The 12,077-nt window shown below is 45.4% G+C and overlaps 1 long non-coding RNA gene across 2 annotated transcripts in view; it reads left to right on the top strand.

Annotated features, from left to right (window-relative positions):
• LOC124272180 overlaps positions 1-2,497 on the top strand; it is a 69,403-nt gene extending 66,906 nt beyond the window's left edge. The window contains exon 3 of one of the 2 annotated variants that reach the window (XR_006897277.1): positions 2,468-2,497. This is a non-coding gene — a long non-coding RNA (uncharacterized LOC124272180). Of the gene's footprint in view, positions 1-1,675; positions 1,716-2,467 lie in introns of those variants that run through there. The other variant, XR_006897278.1, reaches the window with a different exon arrangement.
• The last annotated feature ends 9,580 nt before the right edge of the window (positions 2,498-12,077 follow it).

Genomic DNA, 12,077 nt, shown 5'->3' with positions numbered 1-12,077 from the left:
ACATTTTCGAGAGTAGATTACCCAAGTAAATGGCGCATTCAGCCCAGCGAGGAACCAAGGTGGCCCGATGCAGTTCCGATCGATGGCCAGTTTCTGCGGCTTGCGGTGTCCGAATGTGACGGTCAGGACCTGCACCCAGTGGTCAGCAAGCTCTCGCCCGATTTATCTTTTGATGTCGAAAATGATCAATTCTAGTGATTAGCCCCTGGCACTTCCCGCCTCGGAACGCCGAGGCCGACTTCCGTACTTCCCGATTCGACTCTTCTTCCTTTGTCTTCAGCCGTAGGACGGTGGTACTTAAATAATTACTCGGGCCGTTTGAAGACAAATACATTTACTGCATTTGATTTAACTCTTGAGAAAAAAAAACTACTTTGACGTTTTGAGTAAGCTAGATCGATGAGAAACGGTTAAGAGCTGATTACATTGAATCTGCACCTTTCTAGGAAAGATGACCGGCATAAACACGGACATTGGCGGAAGAGCCCGAACAAACACGACCTGACGATAGAAGCATCGTATATCCACATCATCGATGGAAGGAATAATTACGTAAATTTTGAAAAAACAAGAGTTTTTTCCTTCATTGTCTAAGGTATCATCGTCGAACATAGGTCAGTCAAAATCATTCCAATATGTCCATCATGGGACGATATTGATTTTTAATTCAAAAGACTGTTAATTCCGATTTTACAGGGAAGGGCAGAAATAGAATGGTAAAATATTCATGTGCTCAATTTTGAGAACACTGGAGAATTAATGAAAGGAAGTACAAAGATAAAATGCCCTTACCAGGCGTGGATCAGCTCTCGCACGTTTGACAGTATACTAACGCTTAGTCCCTGAATATATATAATTTTGATAGTAACTTTACTACACCTAAACCCATTTGAATTGAAAAGGAGCCCCAGTGAGTTGGGAGATTCAGGCTGGACCTGGGGAAGTCGAGACTTGCATCATTTAGTGCTTTAGCATCGGGGAGGGCAAGGCACTAGGGAAATAATGTGGTTCAGGGACTGTGCATGAGACAGACTACTTTTGTCACAAACACTGTAAAGGTGACAAATCTATCACTAAACCTGCTAGCGTAATTTTGCTACATTTGCTAGTCGGTCATATCGACCGTATACCGACCTAGGTAACATGGCCTTGATAAGTATAGCGTCCTTGTTGTGGTCCCACATGATAGTTCTGCTTCGAGTTCTTTATAAACGTTTGTACGTGGTATTCCTCCAAGAGATGAAATCATTAACGTGCACCATCATTCAGGATACTGGCGATGGCTGCACTTGCGTTGCTTCACCTTTATCAAGTGTATATGTATAATAGCATCTTCCGGATCTATTCTGATTAATTAAGCAGGCAGCCATATTGACGATTTATTTGTGTGTAGCATGTATTTAATAATGACTTGGAATAATCATTTTTATTCTTGTAACGGTCAAAATAGAGAGTGATTGTATCAAATTAATATCTGTCCAAGCTATCCAAATCTTCTTTTATCACGTTAATGTCACGTTTATACAACTTTATAAGTGTAATGATGACTGTGGTTCTGTTTCCTTCTCTTGGAAATACAACCTGAATACATTAGCCTCATTTATCTGACAGTGTTATATTTATTCCGAACATGTAAGCAAATTAATCTAGTTGAGCATGCAGGTTTGCTTTTCAGAATTACACAAGCATTCAAAGTTTGTTTGCTGTCAAACGCCGCACTCAGCAATTCTCACGCTGTATGACGGCGGTATGTAAACAATCCAGTCTGGACCAGACAATCCAGTGACTGACGTCATGAGCATCAGTATACGCGATTGGGATAAGATGACAAAAAGTCAGCGAGCTTGACCACCCGATCCCGTTAGTCTTACGACAGGCATAAGCTGCAGAAGATCCGTTCTAACCCGGATGTTCACGGGGACAATACAAAGTAATTGATGCCCAAACATTATTTATCTTGCAGTGTGAGTAAACAATAAATTAGATCAACTGAGCATGCTAAGTAGCCATTGATATTCGTCGGCCATGTACTGATTATCATCCATGACCACATGTTTGACATGTTGAAAATCCACTGGAAACCATTTCACCCAGATGTGTGATTCACGTCTCTGCCTGAAATATTGCCGATGTGACGTTAAATAGTAACTCACTCACTCTGCCTGAACACACTTTGGCCTGTTTATTTGTCTTCTTCAGGAACACTGATTGCCCGCAAGGATCCGATTGCTGTGACTTTCATATTGGCATCGATTATGACACTCTTTTGACAGCAATATGTTTGTCCAAAGGATTTCACCAAACGTGTAAACACCACCGACCTCATCCGGGCATTTCCTCCATGTTTTAAAGCTAAATTTGCGATTTTAGTTAAACACTAATATTACTGTTTATAGCGGCGTAAAACCTTACTCACTAGAATGTACCAACTGTTTCGTATAGATTAATTTTGCTTCTGTAATTGCAGATACTACACGTAACTGACGTACTACTACTGCTACTACTACTACTGCTGCTGCTACTACTGCTGCTGCTACTACTATGTTAAGCTAAATTTGCGATTTTAGTTAAACACTACAATTACTGTTAATAGCGGCGTAAAACCTTGCTCACTACAATGTACAAACTGTTTCGTATAGATTACTGTTGCTTCTGTAATTGCAGATACTACACGTAACTGACGTACTACTACTGCTACTGCTGCTGCTACTACTACTACTACTACTACTACTACTACTACTACTACTACTACTACTACTACTACTACTACTACTACTACTGCTGCTGCTGCTGCTGCTGCTGCGCTGCTGCTACACAACACCACCGGCACTGCTAAGGGACTCTGTTCAAGGATTAGGTCAGAATCTTATGGCAACCCTGCTCACCAATGACGAGTAGTGAGTTCTTCCCCCAAACATACCTCCTTGGACCAGCCATTAAAGAAGGCTTAACTCTCCCCCTAGGATGTATGATGGCTACAGCTACAGGCTGACAGCTTAATGTGTCTGTTGGCTTGTCATTAGCCGAGTGTGGCACCTAGGCGACCCTGAAGCCAGCCTGGTTCCCGTTCCACTAAACGATCTTAGCACTACGTCTCTCTTAAGCCAGTGCCACAGTATCGGAGCTACGAGCGTGACGGTGCTACGAACATATGGCCCGGAGTGATTAGATGAAAACATTAACAGACAGACAGACAGACAATACTTTATTACCTTAAAAGGAATTCGTTTTGGATCACAGAGCTTGACAAAAATACAAATGAATAACAACATAAAATATGAAATTACTAAAAACATAAAAATAGACAAATATGTGCTTAAAAATAATTAAATGAATAAGAGGATAACTGGACATACAACATTTGCAATACTTTGAGGTACAAAAGACGTTCGAGCTCATTTAGTATATTTTTGTGATTGGTACTGTGTAGCGGCGGCTCGAAGGTAAAAGCTTATTCTCTAGATTTAAAAAATGTGTTGTGTCATTAACACATTTTTTAAATCTACAGTATAAGTTTTGGACGGATCCATTACAATGTGAAAGGGCGGTGAGGTAGCGCAGTGGTTAAAGCGTCCGTTCGTCATGCCGAAGATCCGGGTTCGATTCCCCACATGGGTACTATGTGTGAAGCCCATTCCTAGTGTCCCCCGCCGTGATAATGGTGGAATAGAAAAGCTGCTTAAAACCTTACTCACTCACTACAGTGTACCAACTGTTTGGTTTATATTGCTGTTGCCTCTGTAACTACCGATACTACAACTGACGTACAACTACTGCAGCCGCGGCTCCTGCTACTACTATTACTACTACCACTACTACTATTGGTATTTCCACTACTGCCCTTTTAAGTTATTAGTTCGCTGAAAAAATAAATGCAAGGTTAGATATATGCAACCAAATTTCGTCTCATTGTTTGTGGATCTGTGACCCAAAATTGTACAAATGTTCCAAAAATTAAAACCCACAGGAGTCTGTTAATCAAATTTAAATATCCACCCACCGCATTTGTTCAATAAAGGAGCAGAGGAGTATTTGTTTGTTGCTTAACGCCACACTCACCACTATTTCAGCTGTATGACGGTGTACTGTAAATAATTCGGGTCTGGAGCAAACAATCCAGTTATCGACATGGTGGGCAATGATCCACGCCATCTGGTGACGATGACGCCTAATGAGCCATGCCACCGTGCCTGACCGCTCCGTCCAATCAGTGTGGGAAGTAGTTTCCAAATTTGGCTAGCCAGTCGAGCTAGCTATATGCCTGAAAGCTAATAGCCCACAAAATAATTCACTAACCCGAAATTTGAATGTAGAAACTAAGCCAAATATTACAAAAAGGTAAAATACCATCATTTATCTGGCCATAATCGTGCATGTTTTATAAGTGTATTTATAATTTAACAAATCGCAGAGATTGATGTATTTAAAAAATGAACCCACGAAAATTCACTAGACAGTCGGGCCAGTGACTGTGGAGATTTACTAGTCCGACTGGACATTTACTAGCTACGGGCTAGCGGGCCAGTGGCTATTTCGCACACTGGAGACGTAGACTAGCGCTGTAATCTCTTCGATAGGCTTGTTATGATATCACTTTTAAATAATAATGTTTGCAATACATTTTTCTTATAATTTTCACTAATAAATCCGTAATACCAGTGATGTAGAAAGAAGATTATAATTATCAACCCCAAGTAGATTTGGATTGAATCATCAGTTGACTAGTACAAGTACATGTATGTTGAAACATTAATTCACAATAAAGTAAAACATCGATGCCAATGCAACGGAAATTAAAGAAGCGCCAGTAAAAGGATCTCTACAGCCACGCAGCCCTGGTGAGCGTTCGTGGCGGACGTTGTCATTGATGGGCAAATGCTTCTGTCATTATCACTGGTTGGCACAGATACACAATGCCTGGGTATCATTAGTCAAGCTACCGCCAGGATATACTTGCCACCATACGTGTTATACGATCAGGATATACCTGCCACCACACACTGAGATACAACTAGTATATATACGGCTTGCCACAACACGCTGCATACAACGATGACATTCCTGCAAAAACACATGGGAAACCGACATAATATACCTGCCACCACACATGGAATGCCATCAGGATATACCAGTCATCACACATTGGATACCACCACACATGGATACCACCACGATAAACCTGCCACAACACATGAATACCACCTCGATATACCTGCCACCACACATGGGATACCACCAGGACATACCTGCCACCACACATCGGATACCACCAGTATATACCTGATACCACACATGGGATACCACCAGGATATACCTGCCACCACACATGGGATACCACCAGTACATACCTGCTACCACACATGGGATACCACCAGGATATACCTGCCACCACACATGGGATACCACCAGGATATACCTGCCACCAACATGGGATACCACCAGGATATACCTGCCACCAACATGGGATACCACCAGGATATACCTGCCACCAACATGGGATACCACCAGGATATACCTGCCACCACACATCGGATACCACCATGATATACCTGCCACCACACATGGGATACCACCATGATAAACCTGCCACCACACATGGGATACCACCAGGATATACCTGCCACCACACATGGGATACCACCACGATATACCTGCCACCACACGTGAGATACCACCACGATATACCTACCACCACACGTGACATACCACCAGGATATAACTGCCACAATACATGGGATATCACCAGGATATACCTGCCACCAACATGGGATACCACCAGGATATACCTGCCACCACACATCGGATACCACCATGATATACCTGCCACCACACATGGGATACCACCAGGATATACCTGCCACCACACATGGGATACCACCATGATATACCTGCCACCACATAAGATACCACCAGGACATACCTGCCACCACACATGGGATACCACCACGATATACCTGCCACCACACATGGGATACCACCACGATATACCTGCCACCACACGTGAGATACCACCACGATATACCTACCACCACACGTGACATACCACCAGGATATAACTGCCACAATACATGGGATATCACCAGGATATACCTGCCACCATACATGCGATGCCACCAGGATATACCTGCCGCCATACATGAGATATCACTTGGATATACCTGCCACCACACGTGAGATACCACCACGATATACATGCCACCTCACGTGAGATACCACAAGGATATACATGCCACAATAGCATATACCTGCCCACATACATGGGATACCACCAGGACATACCTACCACCACACATGGGATACCACCAGGACACACCTGCCATCACACATGGGATACCACCATGTTATACCTGACACCACACATGAGATACCACCACGATAGACCTGTTACCACACGTGAGATACCACCACGATATACATGCCACCACACGTGAGATGCCACAAGGATATACCTGCCACCACACACGGGAGACCACCACGATATACATGCCACCACACGTGAGATACCATCAGGATATACCTGCCACCACACATTGGTACCACCAGGATATACCTGCCACCCCACATCAGATACCACCACGATATACCTGCCACCACACGGGAGATACCACCACGATATACCTGCCACCACACATGGGATACCACCAGGACAAACCTGCCACCACACACGGGATACCACCAGGATATACTCGCCACCATACATGGGATACCAACGTGGTATATCTGCACCACACACGAGAGACTACCACGATATACATGCCACCACACGTGAGATACCACAAGGATATATCTGCCACCACACATGGGAGACCACCACGATATACATGCAACCACACGTGAGATACCACCAGGATATACCTGCCACCACACATTGGTACCACCAGGATATACCTGCCACCACACATGGGATACCACCACGATATACCTGCCACCACACACGGGAGACCACCACGATATACATGCCACCACACGTGAGATACCACCACGATCTACCTGCCACCACACACGGGATACCACCAGGATATACCTGCCACCACACATGGGATACCACCACGATGTACATGCCACCACACACGGGAGACCACCACGATATACATGCCACCACACGTGAGATACCACCAGGATATACCTGCCACCACACACGGGAGACCACCACGATATACATGCCACCACACGTGAGATACCACCAGGATATACCTGCCACCACACACGGGAGACCACCACGATATACCTGCCACCACCCTGAGATACCACCACGATATACATGCCACCACACAGGAGACCACCACGATATACATGCCACCACATATGAGATACCACCAGGATATACCTGCCACCACACACGGGAGACCACCACGATATACATGCCACCACACGTGAGATACCACCAGGATATACCTGCCACCACACATTGGTACCACCAGGATATACCTGCCATCACACATGGGATACCACCACGATATACCTGCCACCACACAGGGGAGATCACAACGATATACATGCCACCACACATGGGATACCACCACGATATACCTGCCTCCACACATTGGTACCACCACGATATACCTGCCACCACACACGGGATACCACCAGGATATACATGCCACCACACGTGAGATACCACCAGGATATACCTGCCACCACACGTGAGATACCACCAGGATATACCTGACACCACACGTGAGATACCACCACGATATACATGCCACCACACGTGAGATACCACCACGATATACATGCCACCACACATGAGATACCACCAGGATATACATGCCACCACACATGAGATACCACCAGGATATACCTGCCACCACACATGAGATACCACCAGGATATACATGCCACCAAACATTGGTACCACCACGATATACCTGGCATACCACCACGATATACATGCCACTACACATGAGATATCACCACGATATACTTGCCACTACACATGGGATACCACCACGATATACCTGCCACCACACCTGGGATACCACCAGGATATACCTACCACCACACGTGAGATACCACCAGGATATACCTGCCACCACACACGGGAGACCACCACGATATACATGCCACCACACATGAGATACCACCAGGATATACATGCCACCACACGTGAGATACCACCACGATATACATGCCACCACACATGAGATACCACCACGATATACATGCCACCAAACATTGGTACCACCACGATATACCTGGCATACCACCACGATATACCTGCCACTACACATGAGATATCACCACGATGTACTTGCCACTACACATGGGATACCACCACAATATACCTGCCACCACACATGGATACGACCAAGATATACCTGCCAACCTCAGCACTCACGTCATTTGCCAACCTCAGCACTCAAGTCATGGCCCAACCTCAGAACAAACATCTCAGGGACCAGCCACAACACCAATATATCATGGCCCAACCTCAGCTAGCACTCACGTCATGGACCAACCTCAGCACTCACGTCATGGCTCAACCTCAGAACAAACATCTCAGGGACCAACCACAGCACCAATATATCATGGCTCAACCTTAGCACAAACGTCTCATGGACCAACCACAGAACAAACATCTCAGGGACCAGCCACAGCACCAATATATCACGGACCAACCTCAGCTAGCACTCACGTCATGGGCCCAACTCAGCACTCATGTCATGGACCAACCCCAGAACAAACATCTCAGGGACCAGCCACAGCACCAATATATCCAGGACCCCTCTCAGCTAGCACTCACGTCATGGGCCCAACTCAGCACTCACGTCATTTACCAACCTCAGAACACACGTCATGAACCAACCCCAGAACAAACATCTCAGGGACCAGCCACAGCACCAATATATCATGGCCCAATCTCAGCTAGCACTCACGTCATGGGCCCAACTCAGCACTCACGTCATGAACCAACCCCAGAACAAACATCTCAGGGACCAGCCACAGCACCAATATATCATGGCCCAACCTCAGCACTCATGTCATGGACCAACCTCAGTACTCTCGTCATTTACCAACCTCAGCACTCACGTCATGAACCAACCCCAGAACAAACATCTCAGGGACCAGCCACAGCACCAATATATCACGGACCAATCTCAGCTAGCACTCACGTCATGGGCCCAACTCAGCACTCACGTCATGAACCAACCCCAGAACAAACATCTCAGGGACCAGCCACAGCACCAATATATCATGGCCCAACCTCAGCACTCATGTCATGGACCAACCTCAGCACTCTCGTCATTTACCAACCTCAGCACTCACGTCATGAACCAACCCCAGAACAAACATCTCAGGGACCAGCCACAGCACCAATATATCATGGCCCAACCTCAGCTAGCACTCACGTCATGGGCCCAACTCAGCACTCATGTCATGAACCAACCCCAGAACAAATATCTCAGGGATCAGCCACAGCACCAATATATCATGGCCCAACCTCAGCACTCATGTCATGGACCAACCTCAGTACTCACGTCATTTACCAACCTCAGAACACACGTCATGAACCAACCCCAGAACAAACATCTCAGGGACCAGCCACAGCACCAATATATCCAGGACCCCTCTCAGCTAGCACTCACGTCATGGACCAAACTCAGCACTCACGTCATGGACCAACCTCAGTACTCATGTCATTTACCAACCTCAGCACTCACGTCATGAACCAACCCCAGAACAAACATCTCAGGGACCAGCCACAGCACCAATATATCATGGCCCAACCTCAGCACTCATGTCATGGACCAACCTCAGAACTCAAGTCATTTACCAACCTCAGAACTCACGACATGAACCAGCCTCAGCACTCATGTCATGGCCCAACCTCAGCACAAACATCTCAGGGACCAGCCTCACCACATCGTCTCATGGGCCAACCACAGCACCAATATATCATGGCCCAACCTCAGCACTCACGTCATTTACCAACCTCAGCACAAACATCTCAGGGACCAACCACAGCACTCATGTCATGGCCCAACCTCAGCACTCATGTCATGGCCCAACCTCAGCATAAACATCTCAGGGACCAACCACAGCACTCATGTCATGGCCCCAACCTCAGCACTCATGTCATGGCCCAACCTCAGCACTCATGTCATGGCCCAACCTCGGCACTCACGTCATGGTCCAACCTCAGCATAAACATCTCAGGGACCAACCTCAGCACAAACGTCTCATGGACCAACCTCAGCGCACACACACTATGTACCACCACCAGGAACACACATCCCCACCATCGACTCAGATGTACAACCATCAGCAACAACAACAGTAAAGTCAACCAGCATAACGACACCAATGCATTCAACCTAGAGTATGGAAGACAGAAAGCGACATACTTGGGTGACTCACATATAACCACTGAGCAGCTATTGAGCATAGAGTTTACCTGGTAACGCATCAACAGTCAGTCAAGGATATTTTAACAATGAAGCTTCTGTTAATATGCCTGGAGTCCCTCAGCGGGACGCACATATGCCATAACCACATCCAACTCACGTCAGATGAGGGAGATGTATGTGTATAGATAGGTATTTGTTATTCAAACCAAGTTCATCGAGTTTAGAGACGATTGCCACGGTTCTGTAATTCACAATCACAACCTCGGTAATTGTAGTGTGTGTATATGTCACCACAAGTTTCAGACTGGAAAATATGAGGCGTGTCTGTATCTGAAACGTCCATTTATATGACTAGCAGCTAAACCGTACTGGTGGTGTGGTTAGAGCGTCTGCCGGTCGGTGTAGTTCGATCCCCGCCAAACCAAAATACTTTGACGACAGTGTCTGGGTTACTCTACTTGGCGCTGGGCATAATTGATACTTTGACTGGTTGACTCGGACACATCACACACAACACACATAGGAGATGTAGCAAGACTTCACAACATCTTCACCCACAAGCGGAAACTGTCAAAATATATACTTGGTTGCGCTTCATAGACAAATTATGACCTTTAACAACTACGTTTCTGGAGAATACTTTGTGAGCGAAATTGGTTAACACATGTGTGTGCGTATGTGTGTGTGTGTGTGTGTGTGTGTGTGTGAGAGAGAGAGAGAGAGCGAGAGAGAGCGAGAGAGAGAAATAAAGAGAGAGGGGGGGGGGAGAGACGTAGTGCCCTACCGTTGACGGGACAAGGAGTAGCCCTGTAACGCCTATATAAATATTTAAAACTGTATCTATTCAAGAACAGCGTGTTTCAGCAATCGCCTCATCACTCTATCAACCATATCAGAAGAATTCCTCTGTCAAGTATACTAAATATAGAAACAAACTACAATCCCTCTACGTTAAGATTAGTTTAATACAGCTGATTTCATGTGTTTGTAATATAAACCATAGCACCAAAAGAACATAATTAACTCAGTCGTTCAATTAAAAATACTTAATAACACCAGCCAATCGGAAAACACTTGTCTATTGTCCACTTTGTGCAGACGAAGCATCTCCATACGTTTCTGCAGCAATTTCTTTGAGTTTCTTCATGACATGGAACATAATCACCTTGCCAGGAAACGGATAAACATATGCAGCCATGGCAGCAACTGAAATACCGAGTAAGCGGAATGCTGAAATAATTCAGCTTAACGCAGACAGTTTGCTTGAAGCAATATCAGTTCACAAGCAGTGAAAGGTTGAGAAATTTTCGGGCTTTGTTGCTTTTATGTGCAATATAATTTGTTCTACAACACTGCTGGCATTCTTATCTGCGTTTCTTCTGGTGATGTTGAATTATAATATCATTTTTTATATTCAGATTGACACGTCGGTACCGAACAAAGGACGATATCTCGCGCTGACCTCTCAGGTGTATATATGTTGTTGTTTCTTCCAATCATCATAATGATTACAGTTTCCCCCAAGAACAGTGTCGAACCAAGGGCTCCACAAAGAATTCCAAGTGTTCCCACAACACCATAATGGCTTTTTGTGGCCGATGCTTCCATACTGAATCACGCTTGTCTCTCTGAGGGCATTTCGGGTAGAATATAATCCTGCTGAACCAGTTTTGTCTCCCTGTATTTAGAGATTTCGAGTAAAATACAACCCTATTTATCCATGCGTGT

This window comes from Haliotis rubra, unplaced genomic scaffold (genome assembly GCF_003918875.1).
Source record: "Haliotis rubra isolate DU_JTF1 unplaced genomic scaffold, ASM391887v1 Scf167, whole genome shotgun sequence".
Lineage (NCBI taxonomy): Eukaryota > Metazoa > Mollusca > Gastropoda > Lepetellida > Haliotidae > Haliotis > Haliotis rubra.
The sequence above is the reverse complement of the archived record's forward strand: the minus strand, read 5'-3'. Positions and strand labels throughout refer to the sequence as shown.